Here is a 16,683-nt window from a genome sequence, read left to right on the forward strand (position 1 = left end):
CACTTCTCCAGAAGGTAAAAACCTAAGACTTCCGTCCTCTCTTAAACATAAGTTTGCCCGCCCCTTCCAGTCGCCTGACTCGCTGGTGATCCCTTCGTCAGTCATCTAACTTCCGCATTAGTTGCGGTCCACTTGTGTGCAGCCGCGCACAGTGATGTAATCACGTTTCCCGTCATACTGACGGGTATCCGGGATCACTTGTTCCTATCTAGTGCTCAGTATTGGGCATGTTGCAGGTCTGAGAGGGACAATAAAGTTATACAAACGGCGGCATACAATCAGGGCTGGATTTATACTTTTTACCGCCCAAGGCCACTGTCACCAGCTGCCCCCCCTTCAGTATAGGTAGCAATATGACCCTTCCCCCCCTTTGCTCCAGTATAGGTAACCAGATGACCCCCTCCTCCTCCCTCTAGTATAGGTAGCCAGATGACCCCCCCAGTATAGGTAGCCAGTTGACCCCTCCCCCCTTTCCCTCCAGTATAGGTAGCCAGATGACCCCCTTAATCCCTCCTCCCCCCCCCCCCTTTCAGTATAGGTAGCCAGTTTGCCTTCACACTGCAGCAGCCATCAGTGTCAATCATTTCTCCACTTGTCTCCAGTGCAGAAGCTTCCTCTTCCTTTCCATCTCCAATGCTGCCCAAGTCCAGAGCCACCAGCCACAATGCAAATGTACACAGAGAGCAAGGTGGCTGCTGCACAGGTGGCCGTGGTCAGGTGCTCATCTGGTCAGGTGCTCATCTGAAATCCCTGCATTGCAGCATTTGCAAGCTTGCAATTGCACCAGGTTAGCCTGCTGCTTTGGTGCCCTTGCTCCTGTGGTGCCCTAGGCCATGGCCTAGGAGGCCTTGGCTTAAATTCGGCCCTGAATACAATACAATACATTACATACTATAAATAGCAAGTTAACCTGCTGGGCGTTCTGATTCTGCGCATGGTTTTTTATACCTATTTTTTTTTTTTAATCATGTAGCTAGCCTAGCGCTAGCTACATGATACCCCCCTCCCTGCCAATTCCCACCCACCCTTCCGATCGCCGCCGGCACCTATGCCCGTCAGGAAATCCCGTTCTGAACGGGATTTCCTTGAGGGCTTTCCCCATCGCCATGGCGACGAACAGAATGATGTCATCGACGTTGTGCCGTCATAGGGAGTCCCAATACACCCCTCAGCGCTGCCTGGCACTGATTGGCCAGGCTGCGCACGGGGACTGGGGAGGAGGGGCCCTATTACGCGGCGGGTAGCGGCGGCGATCGGAGAAACACACAGCTAGCAAAGTGCTAGCTGCGTGTTTAAAAAAAATATATTCAAATCGGCCCAGCAGGGCCTGAGCGGTGGCCTCCGGCGTCTCTGGATGAGCCTAGCTCGTCCAGAACACTAGGGAGGTTAAAGCGGTATAAAACCCTGACATAATATTCAATAAAAACATGTTTTCCTACTTTTTATATGCCATACGGTTATCATATTTGCATTTGTGCATAAGTATTATTATTCATTTAGAAATTATACGTTCCCAAAAGTACAGTTTTTTGCTTTGTGAGCTGACTTTGCATTTTATTAATAACTGTTTTTATTCATTATGTTTTGTATTCAGAAACACTTTGAGTCTCTGTCTCCAGGAGCTTCTCCACAGTCAGAGAATGTGTCACATTCCTCACTTGATACAATTAAGTAAACACAAGATAACATAATCTACACTTCGGATGCGTCCACATATCTCTGCACTGAACTTTCCAGCCCTGTGTGTAACCCATTGAATGGTCTAAAAAAAAAAAATGACTGTAGCAGCATATGCATTTTATGCACATAATAGTTCCTTATCAGGATGGCGATTTTGTACAACATATACAACAAAATATCCGTGGTGGCAATATTGTCATCAAACTTTTGAGAGCTGAGATAAGGTGGATACATGCTTTATAGAGTAGAAGTCCATATGGCCTAAATGAGGAATACAGTTTTGGGTGCTTTCTTCCGTAATAGCGAGTGTGATAAATTATCATGTCCTCTTTTCCTATGTATTGACTAATATAATGTTTTATAGATATTATCGTCTGTCTGCACCCTTTTCATTGTTTTGTTGCAAAAATTGTTTAAAAGATTGGCATGGAGTGGTAGAGAGATTGCTTGGTGGCGGCTTTTACTTCTGCTTACTGTTTTATTTAGGGCACGCTGATGTGAGTACAGCGAGACCCATTCATTTGGTGAATTGACACACACTTTTTCCTTTTTTATTTGCATTAGGGCATGCTGTTGTAAGTACAGCAAGGTCCAATACAATTGGTGATATGATACACTTCACCTTTGAAGTGGTTCTGAATTGCACAGTTTTGGCACACGTCACTATAATCATTTGATATTTATTTTTATTTATTTTTTTAAGTTTATCACTGATTATATTTGATCTGACTTACAGGATAACAAGGACTGGAAAGCGTGATTATACGATCAAGCAACACAATCAAGATTTGCACTATGCAATTTTGTACACCTATTAAAATGAGGTCAATATTTTTTGGCCACGAATGCACTTTATTAGTTATGCACTTTATCTAATAAACATGCCCATCTTTATACTCACAAGCCAACTTGTAATTGTAAGGGCCCTTTTACACTTAATCAGTTGTGTGCGTTAGTGCACGTTGGTATGCGTTTTTCCATAGCAGTGCATTGTGAAAAACATTTCAGTTAAAACGCGTTAAGTGTGAAAGGTGCCATAGGAAAACATGGGACTTACTTTGAAAATCAGTTTTCTTTCCGCTTTAACTGAGAGCAACTGATTAAGTGTAAAAGGACCCTAATGATAATTGCACATATACATTTTCCCTGTTTTTCCTATTCCCCTTTTCCCATCTTTGGTTTTTGTATTTATTCATATTGAATGTGTATATCAATTTTCACCAGGAGATGGCAGCAAAAACTTAGCCAACAGTACCTTTTATGAAATGTATGAATTATTTGGATCGGATGTTATTCTTACTTGTATTTGCTATATTCCGCTGTATTTATTCTAATTTAATGCTCAAAAACATTTTGCTTAACTTGCTATTTAAAGTATATAATGTATTGTATTGTATTGTATGCCGCCGTTTGTATAACTTTATTGTCCCTCCCAGGCCCAATACTGAACACTAGATAGGAACACGTGATCCCGGATACACTAGATAGGAACACATGATCCCGGATACCTGTCAGTATGACTGGGAACATGATTACGTCACTGTGCGCGGCCACGCACAAGTGGACCGCAACTAATGCGGACGTTAGATGACTGATGAGGGGATCACTAGCGAGTCAGGTGACTGTAAGAGGCGGGCAAACTTATGTTTAAGAGAGGACGGAAGTCTTAGGTTTTTACCTTTTGGAGAAGTGACTGGGTCACGGAACGCGTGAGGTCACGGATTGCGTGAGGGGTCACGGGGAGGCAGTGGTACCAGAGGAGTTGCTGGACTGGGAAAGACTGATGTTATATTTCTTTTCCACATGTTTGGCGGCTATATTCATGTGATTATAGAAGGTGTATTGCAGTAATTATCCTTGCCAATACATTTGGTTACACCCGTGTTTGCAGTATAACTTGGCTATTGTGCCGATACCTACTATTGCTTAAGGTCAACACTTACCTTCCTGTGCACTGTATAGTTTTAATTGTTTTCATGTTTACTGGGACACGTCCTTAACCCATTCGCGTTCCGTTGTTTTCACTTGAGCAATGTTCACCTCCCATTGATTAGCCTATAACTTTATCACTACTTATCACAATGAACTGTATCTTGTTTTTTCCGCCACCAATTAGGCTTTCTTTGGGGGGTACATTTTGCTAAGAGCCACTTTACTGTAAATGCATTTTAACAGGAAGAATAAGAAAAAACTGAAAAAATTCATTATTTCTCAGTTTTCAGCCATTATAGTTTTAAAATAATACATGCCTCCATAATTAAAACTCACGTATTGTATTTGCCCATATGTCCCGGTTATTACACAGTTAAAATTATGTCCCTATCACAATGTATGGCGACAATATTTTATTTGGAAATAAAGGTGCATTTTTTCCGTTTTGCATCTATCACTATTTCCAAGTTTAAAATAAAAAAAATATAGAAATATTTCATCTTTACATTGATATTTAAAAAGTTTAGACCCTTAGGTAAATATTTAATTTTTTTTTTTATTGTAATGTTTTTTTTTTTTTTTATATATATTAAACATTTTATTTGGGTATTTTTGGGAGGGTGGGATGTAAACCATAGTTTTTTAATCTCCCTGCCGGTTATCCCGAGCTCAGCTCGGGGTAACCTGCCGCGGAGGATTCCTCAGGCCCTGCTGGGCGGATTTGCATAATTTTTTTTTTTTGTTACACGCAGCTAGCACTTTGCTAGCTGCGTGTAACTTACGATCGCCGCCGCTCCGCGCCGATTCGCCGCAACCCACCGCATCAGAGGGTGCCCCCCCCGAGACCCGTGCGCTGCCTGGCCAATCAGTGCCAGGCAGCGTCGAGGGGTGGTTCATGACTCCCTCTGACGTCACGACGTCGATGACGTCATCGCGCCCGTCGCCATGGCGACGGGGGAAGCCCCGGATGGGTATATGCGCCGGCGGCGATCGGCGCATTCGGGGGGACGCCGCAGGGAGGGGGGAAGCATGTAGCTAGCGCTAGGCTAGCTACATGCTAAAAAAAAAAAAATGACAAAAAACACCCTCCCTGCCGTGCGCAGCAATTTTTTATAGCGGCAGGGAGGTTAATGTAATTGTGTGTTGATTTTAATTTTTTTTTGCTTTTTGTTGTAGCTTTACTTTTTGGCCACAAGATGGCGGCTATGAGTTTGTTCACATGACGTCACTCTAAGCGTAACACACGCTTAGAGTGACGCATCGGGGAGGGAACAGCCAGAAAATGCGCAGCTTCTGAGAGAAGCTGTCGCTTTTTCAGCGGGGGAGAGGAATCAGTGATCAGGCATCATAGCCCGATTCACTGATTGCCTGGCTAACGAACCGCGGGCTGGGAGCGCGCGCGATCGGCCGCGGGACCGCGTGGTAGCGCGCATGGTTCCTGGACGTAGTTTCTACGTCCAGGAACCAAAATAGGTTAATAAACTTTTGTGAATTATTGTATTACAGTTCTAATCTTTCGTTGAGGCCCAGAGGCCTCTGTGCGCAAAATCACTCAGGATTCTCGTCGGGTTAATTCTCGATCGCGGTCGCCACCTCTTCCAGAGGGGGCAACATGCAGCAAGCCTGCAAACTTCAAGCACCTGTCTCTGCCTCCATGTACCTCCTGTCAGGAATATAGCAGCTAGTTATGAGGCTGATATAAGGAATACAGGAGTATATTTCTATCATTTTTCTAATCTGCTGTATATTTTGTCAGAGGTGTAGGTATGTCAGCCAGTCTGCCTTTTGGAAGGTGTCACCTGGATAATGTCTGTATGTAGATTAAATTTGCATTCAGGGCAGAGATCAAGGGAACTGCCATTGTCTTCATTGAATAGACCAGTCACCTTCAATAGGCAAAGGAACCTGGACAGTAATTAGGAACTGTCTACCTAGCCACTAGGAAGGAAACACTTACTTAGACATTTACCCGACCAGGTTGAAGCCCACACAGGCGTTCGGCTACCTCTTAGTCTGAATAGTGGGCTGAAAGTGTAATTGCTTTGAAATCTGTAAGTGTAAACAGGATACTTGTTGTTCTCAGGATACAATCTTACCTGTGAAATCGGCAACCTTCAAAAAGCTGAAACAGGAACCCTTTGAAGTTCGCATATCACAGGAAGATTATGACAAGCGTTCGGTGATGTCACAAACGGGGAAATTGCATTAGTTCCTGGGGGCTGGACATTAAATGCCCCAGGGGACACTTCAGACTATTTAAGTTGGTCCAGAACAGTCACAGGTATCTTCTCCCGAGAGTAGCTCATCGCTAGAGATGATCCTGAGGAAATCGGTAAATCCGCGTCTCTCCACGGTTGGACATTTGCGATGGTAAAAGTTCACTTTACGTTTATCCCATTTTTATTTTTGCAACTTGTCTCGTGTGTATCTTTGTAACTCTTAATTTTGTAACTTTTTATTTTGTTTTTTGTAATCTTTTGTATATATTCTGTTCTGCATTGTTCCACTTTTTTCCTGGAATATTAAATTATTATTTAATAAGCTTGACTTCTGCTGTACTAAACTAACACTCATAGCCTAGAGGAGACTGCAGTGTAGCTGTGTATAAGTCCATGCCTAATTGTATGCTTGAGCAACACTACCATATGAAATTGTAATTGCATTGTGTGTATAGGGCACTTCTGCGCTCGACAGCAGAGTGGGAGTGGCTAACAGTATCGTTCAGAACGACTGTTAGTGGTTTTGCTGCACGACAGTGTAACTTGCATTACAAGTCAGTGCCTGATTGTGCTGTGTTACTGTACAACTGTACTGTGTGTGTGGGTGCGTGGCGTTCCCGTATTCGGCCTAAGCGCAAAGCTGACCCGAATACGAAAACGCAGATTGCGTGTTGAGCAGTCGACAGCTGAGTTGATGTGTCTAGCAACCGCTAGTGGTGGCAGTAAGAAGCTTTTTAGGGGTCACAGCCTTGTTTGTAGCTTAAATAAGGCTGTCCCCCGCTTGATCTGGTCAAACCCGCAGTCGGGAACCGTATACGCAGGCGTGCTGCGGGCCGGTTCCTGACACCTCCCTCACATGTTCTATAAGGCGTGGGCACCCCCTTCCCGACTTGATGGACTTGAGGTGTTCTCCCACCCTCTCTTTTAGTGGCCTGGTGGTTTTGCCTATATAGTAGAATTTGCAAGGGCAAAACATCACATAGGAAACAAATTCAGTCTGGCATGTGATAAATGCCCTCACCCCCCACTGTATGCCCCCTATCCGGTAGTTGGTACCCTCCAGCATTTGGGGGCAGAATTTGCAATTACCACATTTGTGGTGACCCTTAGGACATCTAGCTGCTAGCCAGTTCAAGGGAGTAGGGAGCGGTATTCACTCCGTATCAAAACATTGCTCAATGTTGGTGCTCTTCTGTAGGCTACTCGTGGGATGTCAGGAAAGGCTTTTTGAAGGGCGGGATCCCTTGTTATCACCGACCAATTCTTTTTGATGACCTGGGTCAATATTTTGGACATTGGGGTGTAATCGAAAGTAAATGTAACGGACTTACTCCCAGGGGTTTTTGGCCGCCTGGAGAGGAGGGAGGACCTATCCTTGTCCCTAGCCCTTGTCCTTGCTTCTTCAAGGGTGATCTCATCGTAACTTCTTACCGGTAAGCGTGCAGTGAGTTCATGTGCCTGTTTCAAAAACATCTGTATTGGAATTATTGCGCCTTAGGTGCAAAAACTGGCCATATGGCAGGGAGGATTTGACGTGTTACGGATGGAAGCTGCTTCTGTGCAATAGTGAGTTGACGGCTGCCGATTTCCTGAAGCCCATCCGGTTTGATCCTTAGATCCAAAAAGTTCACGCCTCTCAGGCGTGAACCGCATATTAATCTGATTCTCATTAAGGTAACCCATAAAGACCCCAAATTCTTCTTGCTCTCCCTGCCATACGACCATTACATCGTCTACATAGTGAGCCCAAACTTTAACTTTGTCACAAAATGGATTTTTGGGGGTCGACACTTAGTCCTCCTCCCATGCACCCAGGAAGAGACCTGCATAGGTACATGCCACAGAGGTCCCCATGGCCATCCTGGAGGTTTGGTTGTACCACCTTCCATCAAACATGAACACGTTATGCGTTAGGACATACCTGAGACACTTGCACAGGAAGCCCTTGTATCCATCATCCTTGTTGGTCCTGTCCAAGAACCTGTGGACAGCCTTGATACCCTCCTCGTGGGGTATCCGGCTGTACAAACTCTCCACGTCTATTGTGGCTAGTCTGTATCCAGGCCGTCATTCCACGCTTTCCGCGATGTTGATCGCGTCTAGCGTGTCGGTCAAATAGGCTGGCACCCCCACGAGGAGGGGGTGCAGGAGATGGTCCAAAAACCGGTATAGTCGCTCCATGAGAGACCCACATCCGGAGACTATGGGCCTCCCCGGGGGACTCTCCATTGACTTGTGCAGTTTAGGAAGGTGGTACCACACAGGGTACTGGGGGGGATAAGGGGAATAGGTCAATGGCCAACCTCTGTGACATGTACCACTTTTTGACTCCCCGCCTTAACAAAGTGCGGAGAGTCGACTGGTACTTTACCGTCGGATTACAATCCAGACGTTCATAGTAATCACCACTATTTAACTATCTGTAGGCCTCCCGCGTGTAGGTTTCACTTGACATAATTACCACATTCCCCCCTTATCAGCCTGCTTGATCACCAAGTCGCGGCGCTTCGTAAGCCACCCAATGGCCTCGCTATACGTGATCTGTATAGTACGATATTACAAGCCAGTCTGGGGATGAGTGCGGTCAAGAAGTGTGATGGACACCAAAGCACTTAACACAAGCAGTTGACCAATGGGCACAAGGATTTGCCTTTCACATATGGTCCAACGAAACCGAATGAATGCAATCGGCAAAATTAGAGAAGTGAATGCACTTACAGTACAGACTATAGACTTTTCCTTGTCCCCTTAAGGTAGAAGGTTTTTATGTACAGGGAACTAAATAAAGCATAAGGTTTTATAAAATACTTAGGAGTACACAAAAGGGTTGCCATGGTCACCCCTCGCAGGATCAGCAAATGTGCTGTTGCTTCTTTTAATGCTTGCACTGTGTTTTCACTAAGGAATAATGTGAAATAATGCACCATATTTTGTATAACCTCACGTTTTTTGTAAATTGACACGAATGAAATGCACTTTCTATTGTGATTTTGATAAGCAATTGCATTTGCTGCATAAACTGTATTTGTGACGCTCTCTTCGCCGCAACGCGGCGATCCTCCGTCCCTTCACCTTTTACTTCTCCCACTCCAGTCCTCTTAGCCAATGGCGAGCGTGGAGGGCGGGGCCCCACCGTTACATCATAGTAGCCCGAACACGCCACCATTTGCCCTGAACACAAGCACGTGAGTAAGCGCCACACCGGCGCGAAACGGCTGTTGTGCTGTCCGGATCACCCCTGGTCACCCTCCCCAGCACATATCCTGGAACAGGTCAGATCAATCCTTGATGTCATGTGATGTAATGGAGATGTGTACTCCTGTTATGTGACTGTACATTTGTATGTAAACCTGCACCATCGTGTGCAGAGCCAAGTCACCGCGAGTCGCGACTCTTGTAACTCTCCACAGCTGCAACAAAAATTTTATTTAAAATTTTTTGGGGGTATGTAAAATGTATATGCTATGACATTGTTCTGGCCTCTGCTACAGTGGCTGCAAAAAAAAAAATGTTTTCAAAAATATAATAACTTTTTGTATGTAAACCTGCACATACATGTGCTAAGCCAAGTCAACGCATCTCTTGTCAGTGTCACTCAACAGGGATGCAGCAAACATTTATTTAAAAAAAAATTGTGTGTCAAATATAGACAGTGGGATGCAAAAGTTTGGGCAACCTTGTTAATCGTCAGGATTTTCCTGTATAAATGATTGGTTGTTACGATAAAAAATGTCAGTTAAATATATCATATAGGAGACACACACAGTGATATTTGAGAAGTGAAATTAAGTTTATTGGATTTACAGAAAGTGAATATAATTGAAAATCTGTGGTGTGAGTTAGAGAGCTGTCCATGATCGGAAGCCATCAAACCTGAATGAACTAGAGATGTTTTGTAAAGAGGAATGGTCCAAAATACCTTCAACCAGAATCCAGACTCTCATTGGTACCTACAGGAAGCGTTTAGAGGCTGTAATTTCTGCAAAAGCGGGATCTACTAAACATTAATTTCATTTCTTTTTTGTGATGCCCAAATGTATGCACCTGCCTAATTTTGTTTAACCTCCTTGGCGGTAATGACGAGCTCAGCTCGTCCATTACCGCCGGAGGGCGCTGCTTAGGCCCTGGTGGGCCGATTTTCTTAATTTTTTTTTTTAAACACGCAGCTAGCACCTTTTTAGCTGCGTGTGGGGGTCAATCGCCGCCAATGTGCCGCTACCCGAAACCCCAAGCGCAGCCTGGCCAATCAATGCCAGGCATCGCTGAGGGGTGGATCGGGACTCCCTGTGACGTCATGACGTCGATGTCATCGCGATCATCACCATGGTGATGGGGGAAGCCCTAAAGAAAATCCCGTTCAGAATGGGATTTCCTTACGGGCATACGCGCCGGCGGCGATCGGAGGGGTGGGAGGGACGCTGCAGGGAGGGGGGAATCATGTAGCTAGCGCTAGGCTAGCTACATGATTTAAAAAATAATACAAAAAAACCCGCTGCGCCGCCACCCTGGCGAAATAAATAGAACGCCAGGGTGGTTAAACCATTATTGCACACTTTCTGTAAATCCAATAAACTTTATTTCACTTCTCAAATATCACTGTGTGTCTCCTATATGATATATTTAACTGATATTTTTTTATCGTAACAACCAACAATTTATACAGGAAATTCATAACGATTAACAAGGTTGCCCAAACTTTCGCATCCCACTGTATATATGCCATAACATTGTCTGGCCTCTGCTACGGTGGCTACAAAAATGTTTTTTTTTTCTCCTCAAATTACATTTGTATGTAAACCTGCTCCATCATGAGCCAAGTCACCACATCTTGTCACTCTCTGCGACTGCAACAAACATTTAAAAAAACAAAAACAATAAATAAATAATTTTTGGTATGTAAAATCAAATGTATATGTAACATTTATTTTAAAAAAATTACATTTACTTTGTCAAATGTATATACCATGACATTGTCTGGCCTCTGCTACAGTGGCTGCAAAAATGTTTTTTTTTTCTCAAATTGCATTCGTATGTAAACCTGCATACATGTGCAAAGCCAAGTCAACATATCACTTGTCAGTGTCACTCACCAGGGATAAAGCAAACATTTATTTAAAAAAAAAAAGTATTTGGCAAATGTATATGCCATGGCCCATGACATTGTCTGGCCTCTGCTACAGTGGCTGAAAAAAAAAACTATTTTTTTCAAAAAAATAAACTTTTTGTACGTGTAAACCTGTACCATCATTGGCAGAGCCAAGTCAATAGATCTCTTGTGTCACTCAACAGGGGTGCAACAAACATTTAAAAAAAAATGGTCAAATGTATATGCCATGGCCCATGACATTGTCTGGCCTCTGTTACAGTGGCTGCAAAAATGTTTGTTTTCCTCAAATTACATTTTTTTTTTTTAAACCTGCCCCATCATGTGCAGAGCCAGGTCATTACAGTTCTTGGCAGTGTCACTCGCCAGGAATGCAACATTTTTTTCTCTAAAAAAAAAAAAAAAAAAAAAGTTAAAATTTTGTATGTAAAATGTATAAGCCATGACATCGATCAGGCCTCTGCTACCGTGGCTGCAAAAAAAACTTTTTGTATGTAAACCTATTCCATCATGCGCAGAGCAAAGTCATAGCATCTCTTGTCAGTGTCACCCCAACAGCTGCACCAGACATTTAAAAAACAAAAAAAATTTGTATGTAAAATGTATATGCCATGACAACGTTGTTCTGGCCTGTTGCATTCATACACGGCCATGGCGCGCGTTGCTGAGATTCGGCGATGAAACCACATGCCAGTGAGGCGCTTGATTTGCGACAGCCTGACTCACTGCAATTCCCTGCTCATGATGTGCGAACGTCTGCTTTAATAAGAACGAGCCATCAATGAGTATCTCTATGACCTGGTTGCTAGGACATGCTCTACAGAGCTGGGGATTTTCTGCTGCGTTACTGGACACACTTCATAAACTAAAGCTCTTTGCGGTTGTTTGCGGTGCAGTAAACGCTGCGTTTGGTCTGTCAGTGTGAAGTGGACCTAACCCCCTTACACACTGCCTGATGGACTTGTATACACTCCACACGTTTTAAAGCAGCACTTTATTCCACGTAATGTGATTTCTGCCCTTTAGAGATTGAAACACGACTCTGCGTCAACTTTGTCATTTTTGGTGGGACATTTGCCATGGATTCCCCTCCAGCATACCACAGTCCAGGTGTTAGGCCCCTTGAAACAACCTTTCTACCACTTTTGTGGCCAGAAACAGCCCCTGTAGGTTTTAGAATTGCACATTGAAGTCTATGGCAGTTCGCCCATTCACGAACGGTTGCAGCAGGTTCAAGTTCGTGAACCGAAAATTTGATGTTCGGCCCATCTCCAATTACACCCAGCATACAGGACAAGAGAAGTGCTACTGTGCAGCCTCCATACATATAGAATAAGAGCAGATACTGAGAACTACACCCGGCATACAGGGCAAGAGAAGTCCTACTGTGCAGCCTCAGTTTGGGTGTGGCTCCTGTGAGAGCAGCTGCAGGCAGTGCTGTGCTGAGCTCTGCTAATGTCTGGAACAAGCCCAGGGCCTGGCTGCCCTGGGCGGGGACACTCCCCAGGAGAGTCCCAGGCTTCTGGGCCTAAGCATGGAAGAAATTTGCAGGCTTCTAAGCCTAAAAATGGAGGAGTGTGTGGAGGAGAGTCCCAGGCTTCTGGGTGTAATGGTGGAAGGAGATCCCATGGACTTCCAGCAGTGAACACAGAGCTGTGCGGAGGGAAAGCCATGGATGGCGGTAACGTTGGAGGAAGGAGTGCTGAGGATGGAGCGGCAGAGAATGTAAGTCTGGATGGAATTGTTTGTAATGTAAAGTCCAGTGTGGGGGATGTGAAGAGTAATCAGCAGAAGCAGCTGAGTGGGATGTCTGATGGAAGTACACAACATAGTGAGAAACTGAAGCCCAGTCCCCGGCGCACACAGCGGAGTGGTGCGGGCACGCGAATGACTCGTAATGTTTCCCTCAGTCAAGGGAAGTCTGTACCAAACAATCAGCAACCGGCAATCGGCCCCAATCTGGCCCGGCCAGGCAGACCAAGCCAAGTAGTGGCAGCAAGGAGCCCACCAGTCCTGCTGCTAGCAAGGATGAGTTTAAGCGCCCTGCAGACAAGCAGAAAGGAGTGAGGCGTGCACCTGAGTTGCATCTTGCAGACAAGATCCCCGCATTGGTGAAAAAGCTGGAAGCTCTGAGGAAAAATAAACTTAAGTTACAGGCCAAAATTGACGCTGTCTATAAACTGAAAGTCGCCAATCCCAAGAACCAGATTATGTATGATAGCAAACTCCATACCCTCACCCTGGAGCCTGGAGCTGATAGTGATGACAATTGTGGAGGGGTTGTGAATAGTGAGAATGACATAAATAACAATGCTGCTGGTATGGCTGAATCTGAGGTCGCTGAGAATGGGGAGATGGAGGTTTCTGTGCAGAGTAGTCCCGAGGATTTCCCTCCTCTTGTGAGCCAGCCGCCACCAGCAGCAGCAGCGGGTGGGAATAGTGCTGGATCTGGCCATGTTCCTCCTCGGAATGCCTGGAGCCGCGGGGCTCCCACCTATACTGGTCAGGCTTTTAAGAGGAGGAATGTGGTTAGGTTCAAGAACAGAGGATCTAAAGAGGACTTACCAGACAGGAGATTTGTCATCAGAGAGTTGCTGTGTAACCAGATGGGTTTTGTTATATCAGATATAGTTGCTGTCATTAACTTGCCTGATAGACGAGGTTATGATGTTAGCTTTAAAGAGACTCTGTAACATCAAAAAGATCCCCTGGGGGGTACTCACCTCGGGTGGGGGAAGCCTCCGGATCCTTATGAGGCTTCCCACGCCGTCCTCTGTCCCACGGGGGTCTCGCTGCAGCCCTCCGAACAGCCGGCGACAGACCCGACTGTCAATTCAATATTTACCTTTGCTGGCTCCAGCGGGGGCGCTGTGGCTGCTTTCGGCTCCGAAGTAGACGGAAATACACGATCTCAGTCGGGTCCGCTCTACTGCGCAGGCGCCGGAAACTTGCGCCTGCGCAGTAGAGCAGACCCGACGGCGATCGGGTATTTCCGCCTACTTCGGAGCCGACAGCTGTCAGAGCGCCTGCGCAGGAGCCGGGAAGGTAAATATTGACGTCATCTTTCTCGGAAGGCTGCAGCGAGACCCCTGAGGGACGGAGGACGTGGGAAGCCTCATTAGGATCCGGAGGCTTCACCCACCCGAGGTGAGTACCCCCCAGGGGATCTTTTGACGTTACAGATCCTCTTTAAGCTTATGGCTCACTTGGACAGGTTCTGGTCCAATTATAGCAAGTTTCGGGAGGCAGAAGGCTGGAAGAACTTTAGTCTTGTTCCTATTTCCAAACCTGACACTGTAAGTGTAAACATAATTTTCTGGAACGAGTCAGTGCCCCCTCAGGATATTGTGGTCTGGCTCAGAAGACATTGTGAGATAGTTTCTGATCTGACCAAATATAGTAGAAAATCAAAACTGCACAAACTCAACCTCGTCGTGTAGCCTGAAAAACTGCAAGGCAGGAATGACGTCACAACTCAACCTAATTAATTAGAAAAATACACCATGTGCCATCACTCAACAGGCTTCAAAATATATAACAAACTTTATTGTTGGGATTGCACAGACTGGGAAAAAAACCATAAAACCAATTAAAACAACTGGAGCGCTCCGTATCCAGACATGCCGCAACACACTCACACAGACCAACCACACAGGGGTACCGGTACCAGGACGGGGATTCTACCCTGCGGGGAAGGAGACAGGCGGAGCGGAGATGCAGGCTGTCCGGAAAGTGTCAATTTTCTAGACCAGGGAAATACAATGGCTTCCGATATATAGCAAGGGGTAAGTGTAAATCTTCACCCGCTTCGCGGGACTCACCACTCTTCTTCCCTATGCCTTCTCTGAACGTAGCTGTGCGCACAGTGGAACTCCTCACTCTTCCGCCGGACCTCAATCCAAAGGAGAGGTCTCCGGTCTGCAGTGAACCAACGGCCGCATGCAATGCCAAGGGGAGATCCCGGCTTGAGACACTCCGAGTCACTCCAGTACCCCCCAGGGGATCTTTTGACGTTACAGATCCTCTTTAAGCTTATGGCTCACTTGGACAGGTTCTGGTCCAATTATAGCAAGTTTCTGGAGGCAGAAGGCTGGAAGAACTTTAGTCTTGTTCCTATTTCCAAACCTGACACTGTAAGTGTAAACATAATTTTCTGGAACGAGTCTGTGCCCCCTCAGGATATTGTGGTCTGGCTCAGAAGACATTGTGAGATAGTTTCTGATCTGACCAAATATAAAGACAGTGATGGGGTGTGGACTGGTGGTTGGAGGGTCTTAGTCAAGTTGCGGCAGTGTAATAATGTAACCCAACATTTACCAAACTCCTTCTTCATTGGAAGAGAGAGGGTAGTGTGTTTCTATGCAGCTCAGCCCCGTTTGTGTTACAAGTGTAATAGAGTGGGTCATGTGGCGAGCATTTGTACAGTCCTGAAGTGTAATCTGTGTGGTGAAATTGGCCATGTCAGCTCTACCTGCGACAAAGTAAAGTGCAATTTATGCGGCAGGTTTGGCCATTTTCACAGAGATTGCCCTGAGGCCCTGCATAATATAGAGCAAGAAATTGCAGATGAGGATTTGGTGACTGCATCCGATCAATTAGGAGGAAGCTTTATTGTCCGAGACAATTTTGACAAGAAAGGGAGTAGAGCCAGTGGCCCAAATTAGCCCTACACAGGCAGCCGAAACCCAGTAGGCAGAGGAACAGTGGCCAGCTGCCCGCTCTTCATCTGATCCTGTCTCGGCCTCTGTGGAGGGAGCCCCCAGTAGAAACAGAAAAAGAAATAAAAAGGATACATCTTCCTGGAAACCAGAAAGTGACTGGACCTTAGTGATGGGTCGTTCGTGAACGAGCCGGCTCTAAGAGCCGGCTCTTTGAAGTGAATCAGAGGAGCCGATGCTCACTCTGAGAAGAGCCGATGCCTCAGCCGCCCCTTTTAGCTCTGCTTTGCTCCGTAATAAAGGGCGCTGAGGCATTCTGGGAGATGTAGTCCTCCTCTTGCAGCTTGTAGGAGTGTTTGGAGCGGAGCAGAGCAGTAGCAGGACCAGTCAGAGAAGCAGTCTGGAGTTGTCATGGAGACGGGGCGGGGCTTTTAATCCGATTCTGAGTGGTGTCTAGTGATATTTAATGAAGAGCCGATTCAGAGCCGTAAGAGCCGGCTCTTTACTGGGAGCCGATTCAGAAGAGCCGATTCTCTGAGAAGAGCCGGAATTCCCATCACTACGACCTTAGTGCAAAAACCAGCTAAAAAACCGAAAGTGCTGCAAAATACAGAGGTAGCTTTGAGCTCTAATGCTAGGTACACACCATACAATTTTCTGTTAGATTTACCTACAACATGGAGAAAAGCTATCTGGCAGGTAAATCTAAGAGAAAATCTAACAGAAAATTGTATGGTGTGTACCTAGCATTACAGGTATGAGGTGTTGTCGAAGTCGGATGATGATTCTTTTATAGATACTGTGGAGTTGGAACAGGAGTTAAAAAGAGTAGACAGAGAGTATGCTACTGAGTCAGAGGACGATCCGCCCAATAAGAAGCCGCTTCCTCCTGTTTCTGCAGAGTCAGATATGGAAACAAGTAGTCAGCAAAATGACTTTGACTCAGATCAATGATGGGGAACCTTTTTTCTGCTAAGAAAATTATGTATATTTTGTACTTATAGAAGTGTTCATAACCGTAATTGAATGGGGTTATGATCTAAATATACTTTTAAGTTTTCAGGGCATTGACAAAATGTAATTTTGTTCT

The sequence above is a fragment of the Hyperolius riggenbachi genome, chromosome 5 (genome assembly GCF_040937935.1).
Source record: "Hyperolius riggenbachi isolate aHypRig1 chromosome 5, aHypRig1.pri, whole genome shotgun sequence".
In the NCBI taxonomy this organism is placed as follows: domain Eukaryota; kingdom Metazoa; phylum Chordata; class Amphibia; order Anura; family Hyperoliidae; genus Hyperolius; species Hyperolius riggenbachi.